Source organism: Ictidomys tridecemlineatus, chromosome 6 (assembly GCF_052094955.1).
Source record: "Ictidomys tridecemlineatus isolate mIctTri1 chromosome 6, mIctTri1.hap1, whole genome shotgun sequence".
NCBI classification, from domain to species: Eukaryota; Metazoa; Chordata; class Mammalia; order Rodentia; family Sciuridae; genus Ictidomys; species Ictidomys tridecemlineatus.
In genome coordinates, this window is record NC_135482.1 from 48166320 (window position 1) to 48181260 (window position 14941).

At 36.3% G+C, this 14941-nt stretch overlaps 1 protein-coding gene and 1 long non-coding RNA gene across 5 annotated transcripts in view; one reads left to right on the forward strand and one right to left on the reverse strand.

Annotated features, from left to right (window-relative positions):
- The window catches only part of Grip1 (glutamate receptor interacting protein 1), a 666343-nt gene that overhangs the window by 237405 nt on the left and 413997 nt on the right, over positions 1–14941 (forward strand). The gene's annotated exons all lie outside the window — the stretch shown is intronic.
- The window catches only part of LOC144378622 (uncharacterized), a 33141-nt gene continuing 29829 nt past the window's right edge, over positions 11630–14941 (reverse strand). Inside the window, exon 3 of the long non-coding RNA XR_013440505.1 lies at positions 11630–12882. This is a non-coding gene — a long non-coding RNA (uncharacterized LOC144378622). The remainder of the gene's footprint in view (positions 12883–14941) is intronic.

Below are 14941 nucleotides of genomic sequence, written 5' to 3' on the forward strand. Positions count from 1 at the left end.
TTGAAAAGTTTGTAGGTTAAGCACTTTCCCAAATGAGAGCCAGGATCAGATAACACACACATGTGGGTTCTCACTTCCTCCATTAGGACTCTGGGGAAGCTCATGGAAGCCTACCAACGTGGGGACTTAGAAACAGACTGCAGATGGAGGACCTTTACATGGGGAATTTGTAATAGAATAGGATTATATTAATGCCAGGCTTAGGATAGTTAAAAGAGTACAAACATTCTTTCCTAAATCCAACTAGGTGTCTCTTGTAAGTCACCACTGACTAGGACCTGGAGTAATGCTGAGACCTGCACTGCCCACAGGACCCCTCTTTTAGAAATTGCCCAGACTGAACACTGATTTCTTCAAAACCATTGTCAGGGGTTAAACCAGTTGTAATTATCTACACACATATGATTCTGATTGGTTTACTTCAGTTCACTGAGGAATCTACCACTGAGAAGGGAACTGGGAGACTCAGTAAGGTAAAGAAGATTCTGTTTATTTTTTTTTGTTCTTGTGTAGGAGGATTGTTGTTCAGATTGAGAAATTATTTTATTCAGAGCCTCTTCCATTTGTATTGTATTTGTTAATTCATGTATTATACATATCTGAAAACAGAACTTAATATTAGAGTTTGAATAATGATTCACAAGCAGGAATCACATGCAGTTGGCAAAATTAGTCTTGCTTTTTGTGGAGAACCTGTGGATAATATACTAGCGCTAATGAACTAAATGGCCTAAATATCAGTGATAGCTTATAATAGAAAATTGCAGAGGATATTTATAATATATAACTTTTAATGACATACGTTTTATTATAATATTTATGCTAAATAGTCTTTTAAGCCTCCTTTTGGTTTTCCAGAGAATTTGTTACATTGCATATTCTAGAGTCAAGAATGGTTTTGTTTCTAATTTGGCAAATATCAATGGTGACTGCACATTCCAAATATGACTCACACTTCCAAATGTGCAAGATAGGATAGGGTATAGTAGAAATTGTTAGGAAAAAAAAATGCCGGCACAAATTCACAAACATTAGGTAATAGATAGAAAAACTATGTCAAGATGGTTAGTCATGATGATCTGAGTGATAATTTGTGGGTGAACACTATTGCCTCATCCTCTGAAGGAATGACTCTGATGTACCAAAATTTTCCTGATGCAACAAACATCAAAAAGACATGAGATTAATGCTACAAATACTAGATCTTTTCCCTAACCAATTGGGACTTTTCTCTCCTACACCTCTAATGCCATGAGCTCATCTCTTAATCATGGTTTTGCTCCAACTCCATGCCTCTTTGGAATAGAAGATTTTACTTTAAATATAAAGAGGATAGAGTTGAGATGATAGCAAATATAAAAGAAGCCTATAATGAATTGGGTTTGGTTAATGTCTCAAGACACTTTCAAAAGTGGACCCTTGATCATTCAATCTTGTCATTATCTTCCTGCATAAGAAAACAACATGTTTTCCAGAAAAACAATTTACACCATTACCTGGCATTTCATCCAAGGGAAAGCTTTAGTAGCAACAGTTTGCAAAAGAGACACAAATGACAGGAAAAATAAGTCAGTCTGAGCCATTTTGAGTGATTCATGTTTTTAAGAGTAGTTCTGGGATATATCACAAAGTGGATTCTTTTTTATCTTAATTTCTTAAACATACATATCTCAGAGTTTTGAAACTTATTCTTGGTGATGAAAGTAAATTATCCCAAAGATGCAGTAAGAGTGCCAAATGTATTATAAAATATGTTGATCTTTGTTTTAGATAAGAGCATATGGATCATTTTGAAAATTAGAACAAAAATGATCTCTTATACATATAATAATCTCCTACTAACCATATCATTTAGTTACACAGAACATCAATTCCTTTACCATGCTGGATAACTTCATAGTACTGAAAGAGCCAAATACATTAACCACACCCCTCATCAACAAAGAAAAACACATGAAGATTTTTGAGAGGACTGCCCTACAAAAATTCAATCAAAGAAAGGATGGAAAATGTTTTTTCCATAAACCCCACGGTCCATTGAAGCTGGGATACTGAGCTCCATAAATATGCTGTGCCTTTCCCACTTCCATGCCCATCAGTGGTATTGCCTCTACCTGTACTGAACCACTGATACTCATCTCTGCAGTGAATGAGCTCATGCTAATCCTTCAAGACTCAGCACAAGTACCTTCTAATCCCTGAAGCTCGATGATCACTGCTCTCCTTTCTGTGATAGCATCTGTGATAACTTTCTATTCTTATTCTTGTCTCACTATGTTGAATTTATGTGATGATATGCCTCACCTCCCTCTTACCCCCAATGAGCTTTTTGAAGACAGGAATCATATTTTGTTCATTTATGTATCCTCAGTGCCTAGTTCATGGGTGGAAAATCTGACATATTTGCCTCTACTTTTCAATTCTGCATCTGTGGCAGATTTTGCAAATCAATCATAGCACTTTTTCTTTCTGAAACTAGCCATAACTTCACAGTGTTTCTGAGTACCTTGCTTCCAGAAGCCACTTACTACAGATTTATTGTGATTGACAACCTGGTTTCAATGTCTTCACTGCCAATGGCTTAGCAAAACACCTGGGTCATAGGCAATCATTACTGATTTTAAAGTGAACAATAATTTTAATTTATGACTTTAAATGAAAACCACATTAAAATTGATGATTTTTTTTGACTTTTTTTTGCATAATTGATTGTGTGGTTTGGCTTTTGATTCATGTATTTTGTTGGAGTTGACTTGAAAATATTGTAAATTTTTCTCTAATCTCAGCCCCTGAGATTCAACTACATCTGCTTATCTACTTTTTATTATTTTGAAAAATTCTGAATTAAGTAAGGTTAAAAAGGTTCTTTTACATTATAAAATTTATCAAATACTTTGTATACCAGAGCATTTTAGGAGTCTTCATGAAGATAACAAAATAATTAGTGTTTTACAAACTTATTAAAACAATTAATATCTTAGTGGATTAGTGTTCCCCAGGACCCACTTTGGGGAACACTGCTGTACCAATTCTGGGTACTTCTGTTCATGTCTCCAGTATACTGTGTTATTAATATATTTATTAATAGTTGGTTATTAGTATTAGGAATGATAAGAATCAACCTTTTTTAGGATGATATAATATCATTTATAATATTTTTTTAGAAATGTGGAAATGATGACTTCCTCTAATTCCCTTTATTTGTAAATGCTTTGAGCTTTCAAAATATGCTATTTATTTATTTTTTATCTTTCTAAAGCATTAAGTGATGGCAACCAACCAGCTTGGATTCAGGGAACCCAAATCCAACATTTGCAAAAGCTGTGAACGTGTCCTTGTCATTTTTCCTCATGACCCTTAGTTTTCTCATCTTTAAAATGAGAATATTGAATCCCTGAAGTGGAGCTACAGACACCAAACAATGAAAAGATATATTTTTGCTCTGCTTGATTATAGTTACAACCCTTTTCAGTCAAATGTTTTTTAACCAACTTGCTTTGAGAGTAGTGTTGTTTTCAGTAGGTAGAGATGTCCTTGAAGGCAACTAACAGCATCTGACCATTGATAGGTGAGAACAATAGAAGCCAGGAGAGCCCAATACTTCCAAGTCACTTTTAATGACTTAGTTACAGAGTTTGAGACCTAAGATTTCTAGTGTGGTTTCTCCCCTAGACCCACTCCACATTCCCTACCTGCACCACCACCACCACCACCACCACCACCACCACCCCCAAAAAAAGAAAGAAAGAAAAAAGAAAAGGAAGAAGAGCCTGAACATATACTCCAAACAGTGATGACAATATTGTGATGCAAAGATCAGATGATACTGTTATTTCACAGTAAGCTATTTCTTCTAATAAGAAGCCATGGAATATTAGTCCTTTCTGCCTTATTGAGTAGTATGAATAGTCATGTTTCTGTCCTTGACCCCATCTCGCAGATATTCCTCTTAGATCAATGACTTCTGTTTTAATTTATAAGTATGTCCATGAGTTAGTCGTGAAACTTGGCTTACACATACCTCAGTTCACATTTAATTATGCATGTTTTAGAATATGTTGACACCTTTGGAAAAATCAGGGCCTGTCTATCAGGCAGTATTTTAATCCCAGGTTTATCACTTACCAACTATGTAATCTTACTAGATCACTTCATCTCTCTTAGTCTCCATTGTTCAGCTATGACCTGGTGATAATAATATCTACAATTGTTGTGAGGGTTCAATGAAAGAATATGAGCCTGATGTATAAAAGCTGCTTAATAAATAGATCCTAGTCCCCACAAAGCCCTCCTCACACTTAATATAAAGTGCCACCGAAAATCCTCCACTGGCTTACAGGATCTACTTGACACTTACTGATTTAACAAGGGCTTCCCAGAAAATAGCTTGTTTCTGGCTCCATTCCTCCCATTCTCTTCTTCATGCTTTACAACCAGTCACCCTGAATGTCTCTGCTGTCCTCTGACCTTTATGCCTTTGCTCTTCTGTCCTGTGCTTCCCTTGGTCCCCAGGAGGACTGCCCTGCCCGCTCTTTGCTCCACCTCAATCTAGCGAGAGTGATTTTTCTCTGCTCTATCTTCTTACATGTTTTTATTTTAATCCAACCTGTTCACCATTCTGCCCCCTCACAAGATCACATATTCTTTATATTTATTTCATTTATATTTGTACTAATAATATTATTTGCATTTATATTCCCAGTGTTCGGCATCTGCATACGTCATGTTCAATAAATCATTGGTTCCTGAATTCTCTCTTGCCTTATTTTGTTCCTTTTGCCTGTCAAGAAGAGAAAAAAGATTCATCGTTGTGTATTAATCCTAATAGACATATTTTTGTAATTTTGTGACTCAGAAAATCACCTACTATTTTTGTGTATTTCAAAAACAGATGATTGTGTAGAGGTTTAAGAACACTAGTTGATAGGAACCAATCATATTCATGCATTCTCAAATTATATCCTCATAGAATTAAATATAATTGAACTTTAGATATTTAAAAACTTTCTACAGCCTTGACATGGTATTTACTTACAAATATGATATCTGTTGTTTGAATGCACGCTAGTAATCACTGGTACAAGAGGTAATGAAGAGCATACATGACTCGAGGTTTAAATTTGGCCTATGATTTGTAAGTGTATAAGTGACAAAAAAGACATTTCAAATTTTTATTTTTTCATGGACACGGTGCTAGAGCTGCTGAGGACAAGCTCAGATTCTTTAGAATTGAGTTGACATTTATATACTTATAAAACTCCTGTGTAGCAGCAGCTTTATTACTTAAGGACAGATTTGTTAAAATGGCTCCCTCAGATCCCTGAGCTTTTGATTATGTGAGAAGAAAAGAAAAGATAAATTTTTAAAATGAAGTTCAGTCAAACAATTTGCACTGCTAGTTACTTTATAATTCATTTTGGGTATGACTTTTACATTTGTTCTAGGAACAAACCAAATATCAAATGTGTCACTGGCTGTTGATAAGTAATGACAAAAGCTTAGCATGTGTGCTTGCACACGCATACGCACGTTCATGTGCACACACACAGACACACACACACTCACTCACACACACACACACACACACACACACAGAGTTACTCCACATGAGAAAGACTTGGAGACATTTATACAGAATTATGTAAGCATCTTCAAAGTTCATGAGCTCCCCAGGATCTGAGAGATTAAAAATCTCCTTTTCCTGTTATTCCTTTAAAGAACCCTCTCATGCTTCCTGGGGAATTCTCCTTGTCAGAAGAAAAATCCTGTTTATTTGATCCCTGAGACATGAACACCTAGCCAACAGCACTTAAGTTGTCTGTTACCTTCCATGGATATTAAGGGACTGTTGACTGGGAGAGCAGTTGCCTGAGAGAGTTAACAATGTGTTCTGCTAGCTTGGCATGTTTTACTTACTCTTATGCTGGCAATAAATGGAGATTGGTCTGTGTTAGGATGAGAGTCTATTCTCCAAAGGCATATATGCTGATAGCACTAATGATTTGCAATATTTAACAGTAAAACTGTTTTACTTGCAGTGACTCCAGGCTTTGAATTATAAATGGAATCATTTTATATCTTTTGGCATTAGGAGAAATACATGGGAATTGGTCCAGATTTCTCATTAATAATGTAACAAGTAAACGTTTAAAAATAATTAGAGTTGATATCTCTATTTAATTGGAATTTGGAAAATACATTTTATTTATCAAAATAAACATCAAATTTATGTAAATCTGTGCTGATTTCAAATAATCCTGATTAATTTTAATGGATATGATATTAACTTATATATGATGCTATATTTGTGTGTGTCACCTTTTTAATTTGTTTATTGCTTGGGGTGATTAAAAATCTTACCTAAACTCTGGTGGTACCAAGAGATTATTCTCTAATGTGTTGTAGCTCTAAATGATGTTTCTTTTCATTTGACCTCAAATTTAACTTCTTGGGAGGTTTGTGAACTGTGCTCAGGTAAATCTTAGCTTCTTTCCTGACTTGAGGCAAATCATATGCAATTTTGAAAAGTTGTCAAATTTACTTCTGTTAAAAAAATTACTTGGCTCAGCTAATGTGAGATATAGTTTTCATTATGAAATCAGGTACAAAAGATATCCAAAAATGGAAGAATAAATTTGTATTTTTACAGACAACCTTTTTGAGTCTTGACCCAATCCACTTTGATAAAGTTACTAACTCTATTTATAGAAGACCTTAAATATCCTTCAAATGCAATTGTCTTTATTTGAAATTTTGTCCCATCTATTTATAGATGAGGTGATGGCTTGATGAAATAAAGGAATATTCATGAAGCCAAAGTCTGAATTGTTAGTGGTGTGAATTGTCATAACATGTTGGCTTTTGATTAACTTTCACTATTTTATGTCTATAAAGATAGAGTCAACCTGAAAAATCACAAATGATTTGGAATTAAAGAGAGAATGCTCAGTCTTCTTAGTACTTTGCTTGTTTTTCTACAAGGGAGAAAAATCATAAAAAGAGACTAGTATCAGAGAATAAGGAAATGACAATCTGGGACACTACTTAGCCATGGACTATCAGGGACCTGGGCTAGTTACCCCGTTTCTGTGGCTAGAAATGGAATTGTGAGATTTTAGAGCTGAGTGGGAATGTATGATAGCCCACATTACATAAGAAGAAACTGAGTGTAGAGAGGTGAAGTTGGCACGTGCCAGGTCACAGTGATTAGTGACTGAGCCCACACTTCATCCTCATCCTCTGCTTTCCACTGTACTGTATTCACTTCTGAGAGGCCCCACTGTTAGCATCTTATAAATCAGCCATGAGGTTTGCTCGGTGAAAATTTGGTTAGCTGTTTGCAGTAATAAAAGGCTGCATAAATGGCAAATGTAATTATAATAAAACCCTATATTTTGGCTGTGGGCTGCCGAGCTCTTGGATGGACAGCTGCTCTAGCATGAAAACATCCTCTTGCCTATAACTTCCTTTTTTTTTTTTTTTTTTTTAAAGAGAGAGTGAGAGAGAGGGGGACAGAGAGAGAGAATTTTTTTTTAACATTTATTTATTCTTTCTTAGTTCTCAGGGGACACAACATCTTTGTTGGTATGTGGTGCTGCTGAGGATCGAACCCGGGCCGCACGCATGCTAGGCGAGCGCGCTACCGCTTGAGCCACATCCCCAGCCCCTATAACTTCCTTTTTTATAGAGGACCGAGGCACTTGCCAATGTTCCTACTTTCAATGTGCAGCCTCCTGTTTCCACTTCCACATGTCCTGTGTAGGAGATGATGGTGTTGGGAGGGACTCATTCTTTCAGATGGTGAAGACTTTTAAAGGAAATAGTATTGCTTGCTAATAATTTATTTCATGGAATTTATTCCCAAATTCCCCCTTGCTTTTCAGTTTATCTGTCACTCTCAATTCAAACAAAAGATAAAGGCAAAGAAAATTAACATTTAATCAGAATCTACTATTTGCCAAGTATTCACCTTAAATTGCTTTTGGAATGCAGTTAGTATAAATAAGTAAGTCAATAAGAGAGCCCAGGTATCATGCTAGTTACACACCAACCTACATTCTTAATTGCTGAGTAAATCAAGGCTCAAAGATGTCAAATATATTAGAGAGAGGAATTAAAAACTCAAGAATGTCAAAAAAGGAAGACATGGCTAGGAGAGAGGTCACATTCCTTTTTCAATTAGTAAAAAGAAAGCCGATTATGTGTACATATATTAGAAATACTTTTCTATTAAACACACATATGTATGTAATATGTATTAGACATATATTAGAAATATTTTTCCTACTAAACACACGTATATATAATATATATTAGGCATAAATGCATAATATATCTAGACATTTTAGACATATAATTGCATGCTCTTTGATACATATTTGGAAATTGTAAATAAAAATGTTCATACTTTTTGTAGCAGAAAAATATATATTTTTTTTAAGATTTTCTCTGAATTTCTTGCTCTACAACTCTATTCAGTTACTCCTGTGGGAACATTTCTGACTTCCTAGGAATCTAAGAGGCACCTCTAGGTTTTGTAAAGAACACCCTATGGTTTCACTGAAACTGTTTCATTTGTTTCTTGTGCATTGCTTTCCTACCTCAGGCCAATGTTAAAACAAGATCTGTGATTCCAAGGTAGAAAGTTTGAAATCCATTTTTGTGAAATGTTAAAACAAAACAAAAAACCACCAAAACTTTGCAACCTGCAGATACAGTAGGGTGATGGCTTACTAAGTCTTGAATACAGTTCCTCTTTCAACAGAGGGTTGTTCTAACTGTAAATCCAGAAGCATTCTAAGATCTTGAAAACTGTGCACCCACCTCAAGAACCCAAATCTGGATTCCTAAGAAAAGCTCTAAGAAAGAATGAAAGGTATCATTGCTCTATGAGGGATGAGAGTTTTTAGCTGACTTCCTCAAGGGATGAGGTGTCAAAAGATGAGTTGTTACCTCACCCTTACAGTAGTTTTCTAAATTCATTTTTGACTTTTTGGATTTGTGCTATAATTCATCTCCCTTCCATCTGATATTATCTTGCTTTGAATTGTGCCTTCCTCTTTAACCAGTCACTCTCTGGTTATGCATTTCTCTCCTGGGTTGTTGAGCATAGGCAACATTATAAGAAAGAGGTTGAAAGGATGTGGGGACAAGTGCTTGGAGTACTGCATACATGGCATACATTAAGGGCATCCATGGACCTCCTTGCTGGACGAGAGAGGGCCACACAAAAGGAGACTTGGTACTTGTCTGAGCCAGCCTCCTTCATTTTGTAGATAGAGAAATAATGGAACTCAAAGACTAAAATTAGGTCAGAATTATCCAACTGCAAACTACAGAACCTGAAATTGAACTTGGAAAGCTATGGTTCCCAACCAAAGGCTTTCTCCACTATATTACATCTACCAGCTGGAAGATACCTGATCCTTGAAAATAAAGAAGAAATGTAGATTGAAGATGTAGAGAAAATTTTGTTTCTTTCAGGTCTATTTATTCAAGGCTGGCCCATATGCCTTTTAAGAATTAGGTTAAAAATATGTGTGTGGATACATGCATAAATATCTTTTTTTTTAAATTTGATTCATCAAAAAATATGGGTTTAACATTGCTACTGAAGAGATGGTAAGGAAGAAAGACAAATACATTTTTAGGATATAGCAGAATTTCCTATATCATTAAGGGAATAAAAATAACAGCAATTGTAGTTTTAGATAATAAAAACAAGGTTTCAAAATAAGTGTCACAGCAGATATTTAGAGAAAGGAATCCATGCAAACTGAATTGACCTGCAATCACAGGCTTCATGAAGGAGATTATGATGTGAGATGAGCTTTCTAGGACATAGAAGAAATGGCCAGATGGGAGGAGAAGCCAAGTGTTCCTGAACAGGAAGAAGCATGCATGAGGGATCCCAGCACTGAGGTGTGCTTGGGAAAGCCAATCCTGGGGAGAGGAGGTGTGACTGGTAACACAGTGAGATGAGAGGCCATCTTGAAGACTGTAAAATATGTTGAAAGCAGAGAAATATGTAGAACATATGTTATGAAGGCAAGTCTGGTCAGTGTGGGCACAATGAATTGATTTGGGAGAAAGTAGGCAGGTGAAAGACAGGAGATAGCGAAGACAGGGATTAAGAAGGTTCAGATACTCAACATGAGAATCCCAGCCTGGAAAGCTCTTCACCAAGTACCACTCCCTCCTATATAGACTTGGGACTGAGGAAAACATACTCAGATGGGATGACAGAATCTGAGTATGAGGGAAGTTAGTGAAGGAACTTAGTGGAAATACAACACCAGTAATAAGACTCTTAGTGTTCTTCATTCCCTTTAAAAAAAAAATCAAAATTTTGAACATAGGGAATAAAATACCATTTAAATGTTGTTGGTTTTTTTTTCAGAAAAAAATGAGAAATTATACCCCAATGATTCAAATGTATGAATTGTCAAGATCATTGTAATGTCATGTGTAGCTAATAAAAAAAAAAAATTGTGTCGGTAGTTGTTCATAGAAGGCAATGATTTAGGTTCCATTGTTCTATTAAAGGTTTGGCTAATTACTTTGAAATTAAATGGAAATGTCCATCTAGCTAATTCTTTTATGCTGTAATTTAAAAGATTTTTTTTTTCCAGAAAACCTCTTGTGACCCATGGATTCAGGTTATCATCCTTCCTATGTGCTGTGATGGCTCCCTACACTTTCCCTACCATTGCATCTCCCATGCTGGGGTATAATTGCTTGATGGTTGGTCACTCTTTTGGACTGATAGGACTATTTTCTATTTTGTTCACTGTTTTATCCTTAGGAATGAATATAGTGACCATCATAGAGAATGTGCCCAATGACTTCTCATTGAATTACTGAATGACTAGCTAGCAGACAGAATGATTTCATATTAGCAAATGGAGAAAAGAAAGAAGGGTAAGGGATAGGAGACAGACAGGAAAGGTAGGAAAGAAAGAAGGAAGGAAGGAAGGGGAGAAGAAAAGAAGGAAGGATAAATGAAGATTTAGGAATCAAAGAACTAAAGTTTATTACAAAAGAACTTTGTCTTCAACTTGGTTTTATACATTCTTCTGTAAAGACCCATTATATAAACTTAATATGATGTTGGCATCATGGCCTTTAAAAATAATACATGATCCATTTCATATCTCTTATGACTAGTTCTTTCTCCTGTAAAAGAATCAAAATTTCAATTGAATGTGAAAGAATTATGTTAAATCCAAGGATCAAAGAAACTCACTGCTATCTCTTAAATAAATGTATTTTTTTCCTAAAACAAAAATGATAATGCATCAAACAAAAAGAAAAAAAAATTTAAAAAAACATACTCATATCCTATTTCTACCATTTAAATGTTTTGGGAAAAATTTCATCTTGAAATGAGTTTTTCACATATTACCATTGGATCTTACAGATATTTATGAGTCTGATGTGTGTTGTGCACATTGTAAAGCAGAATTTGTGGCTATATAAGCTCATAAATTTTCCAGAAATAAGAATTTTTTGACCAGAAAATTTTCATTGTAAATTTGATAATCAAATTTAAGACATTAACCTGAAAGTGACTTATTATATGGAAATAAATTCAGCCATTTTACTGTTATTATTCACTTTAATGGTGCAGATAAGTATGTGTAATGGATAGCAACATCTGATTAATTAAAGTTAAGTAACATTATACAATTGAATAAAATAAAATTGAATCATATAACTGGGATTGCTCATCATGTCCCTTGCACCAGATATTTATCAGCAGGAAGCACCTCTTTGTGAAGCAAATAACAAGTTAATTATGCATAGAAAAGACCTAAGGTATATGATCAGAGGAAGCAAGGTGCAGCTAGCTGTGCCTAGAAAGGAAGGAAGGGGCCAGGTTACTATGAGGGATTCATAGACGCGTTGGAGAATTTTGTCTTTAGTGTAAGGAAATGGGAAATCCCTGAAGCGGGGTTTGGTCAGAGTAGATACATTAGTGGTAGAAGAGTGACAGCTGGGAAACCTTTATGAGGCTGCTGAAGTTACAGAGCAGGTGGAGATGCTTGTGATAGTTTTAAAATGCTTTCCTGACCAGTCTTGGAGCTCTGGCTAAGTTCCCCTTCTGGAGCAGCTGGTTCAGTCCACACTCCCGTCCATCTGTCTTATCGGATTCCCAATCTCTGGACCACTGTTCACTTTCTCTTCATGCCAAGGCCATGTACTAGACAACGAAGGCAGACTCTATGCCCAAAGTCCACTGAAGTCATTCAAACTAATCAATTCTAAGCTTTCTCCATACTTACCCCTAGAAACTACGATCAAGGCTCTTGCCTCCTGTGGCAGTCGGCTTTCCATCACTGTGACAACATACCCAAATTAAACCAGGTCAAAGGAGAAGAGGTTCATTTTGGCACATGGTTTCAGAGGTGTCAGTCCATGGTGACCTGGCCCCATTGGTTTAGGCCTGAGGCAAGACTGAACATCATGGCAGGGGACAAGTAGTGAACAAGCTGCTCACCTCAATGGCTGGGAAGCAAAAAGAGTGAGAGGAGGGAACTAGGGACAAAATATCCCCTTCAAGGACATACCCCAAGAACTGCTTCTTCTTCCACCTCCTAAAGGTTCCACCACTTCCCCATGGTGCATTAAATTATGAATCCATAAATTTTTTATCCATTCATGTGGTCAGAGCTGTGATGATCCTGTTGGTCTCAAAAGGCCCACCTCTGAACACTGCTGTACTGGGGACCAAGCCTTCAACACATGAGGTTTGGGGGATCATTTAAGATCCAAATCATAACACTACCATTCCTTTCTCACCTTCTGCCTCATGATTGACCCTCATCATTTCCCATGTGTCCTCCTGCCCGATGCTGTGACATGCACTCCTTCTCTTGAGAGCTGTGAATAGAATAAACCATTGGTTTTTTTTTTGTTGTTGTTGTTGTGTTTTTGAAAACAGATTGGTTGATGTAGAATCGAGACACAAAAGTTGTCTGTTTACACCATTTCCTGTTTTTGGATGTATGCACACACCTGTGATACTATTACCACCACCAAAGTAATCAACATACCCTTTGCCTCCAAATTAAACTATGTTTTCATTGGTCATCTCCAGATCTGTTGGTCTCATCATAAGTAAATAATAAGACCTTTGAAATCCTACTGGACTAGATTGTTGGTGGAGACAGCAAGAAGTTAGTGGATACAGAGATATGTAGGAGGTACATAATTCCATGATAGATCCATGTGGGGGATGATGGAAACAGGGCATGGAGATGACTCCTATATTTTTGGCTTGTTAATAGAGGACCTTCAGCAAGACTGAAAACTGGCAGGGGCCCTAGTTGCTGAGATAATGTTTTATGTTCAGAGTGGGGCATGGAGTGACTTTGAGATATTCAAGTGGAAATGCCAGGGAGATGGTTGGATAGAAATTTAGGACTTGTGAGTAGATCTTTTTGAGAGAGGAGGACATGTGAATGAGAATCAGAGATGGTAGTAATCGCCAAAGATGGCAGTCTTCAAGGACAATTCATGAGGAACACTTTTTGCAAGGAGGGAGACATGAGCTTAGTTGGGTTGGGCAGGAGAAACAGTGAACAACGGCTTGGAAGCCAAATCTGTGTTTCACTTTTGGCTAATGATGAATAGCCCAGTTAAGACAAGCAGATGGTCTGTATAGGAGAGGAATAGAAGCAGGAGCAGGGGTTTAGAGTAGCTAGGTGCCAAGGTATTCTGCCCTTGAAAGTTTGGGAGGTAAGGAGTTTATTAGCCTCAGTAGTCTTCTGGGCACTTCATTAAGAGAATTTAAAATAGAGTCCTCTTGTTCAGGCCTTTCTGTTTTTTAGAATACATGTTCCCACAGGATAGAGATTTTCCTCTGCCTACTGATTATGCTCAGGTAGACTAGAGGGTATTAATGTTGGAGGCTTGAAGGAAGATTAACCAAACATTATTATGTTAATTTTATTTCAGTCAACTATCAAAGATTTATTATAAGTCTACTGTGTGTCCAAATCAAAGGACCTAGTCCTCGAGCCTATGAAAATTGCAGTTTTATTGAAAAGACAGGAACTTAATGATTTAAAAAGAAAGAAGGGGAACCCCAAAATAAAGGCCAGAAAACATGTGTTATAAAAAGTCAGATTCATAAAAACAGAAAATAGAGTGGTGGCTGCCAGGGGCTAGAAATGACTTTAACATTTTCATTGTATATATCTTTATTTAGTTTTGTTGGTAAAACAGCTAAAGTACACAACATAAAATTTATCATCTTAACCATTTTTAACTGTCCAGATCAGTGTTAAGTACACTCACATTAATATACAACACATCATCAGAACTCTTTTCATTGGACATAACTATAACTCTATACCCTTTAAATCATTCCTCATTTCCATCTTTCTAGCTCCTGGCAGCCACCACTCTACTTTCTGTTTTTATGAATCTGACTAGTCTAGGTAACCCATAAAAGTGGTTAGTCTTTTATGAGTCTGACTATTGTTTTTAACTTAGTGTAATGCCTTCAGGGCTCAACCATGTTTTAGCATGCATCAGAATTTCCTTCTCTTTAAAGACTGAATAATATTCCATTGTATCTACATACCTTATTTTATCCATTTATTTATTGATGAATACTTAGAATGCTTCCATGTTTTTTCCTATTGTGAAAAACGCTGCTGTGGGGGCTGGGGTTGTGGCTCAGTGGTAGAGCACTGGCCTAGCACATGTGAGGCACTACATTCGATTCTCAGCACTGCAAACAAATATATGCAGTGAATAAAATAAAGGTCTATCAACATCTAAAAAAAACATTTTTAAAGAGGGGAGGGGAGGGTGGATAGTAGGGAATAGGAAAGGTAGCAGAATACAACAGTCACTAATATGCCATTATGTAAAAATGTGAGTATGTAACAGATGTGATTCTGCAATCTGTATTTGGGGTAGAAATGGGAGT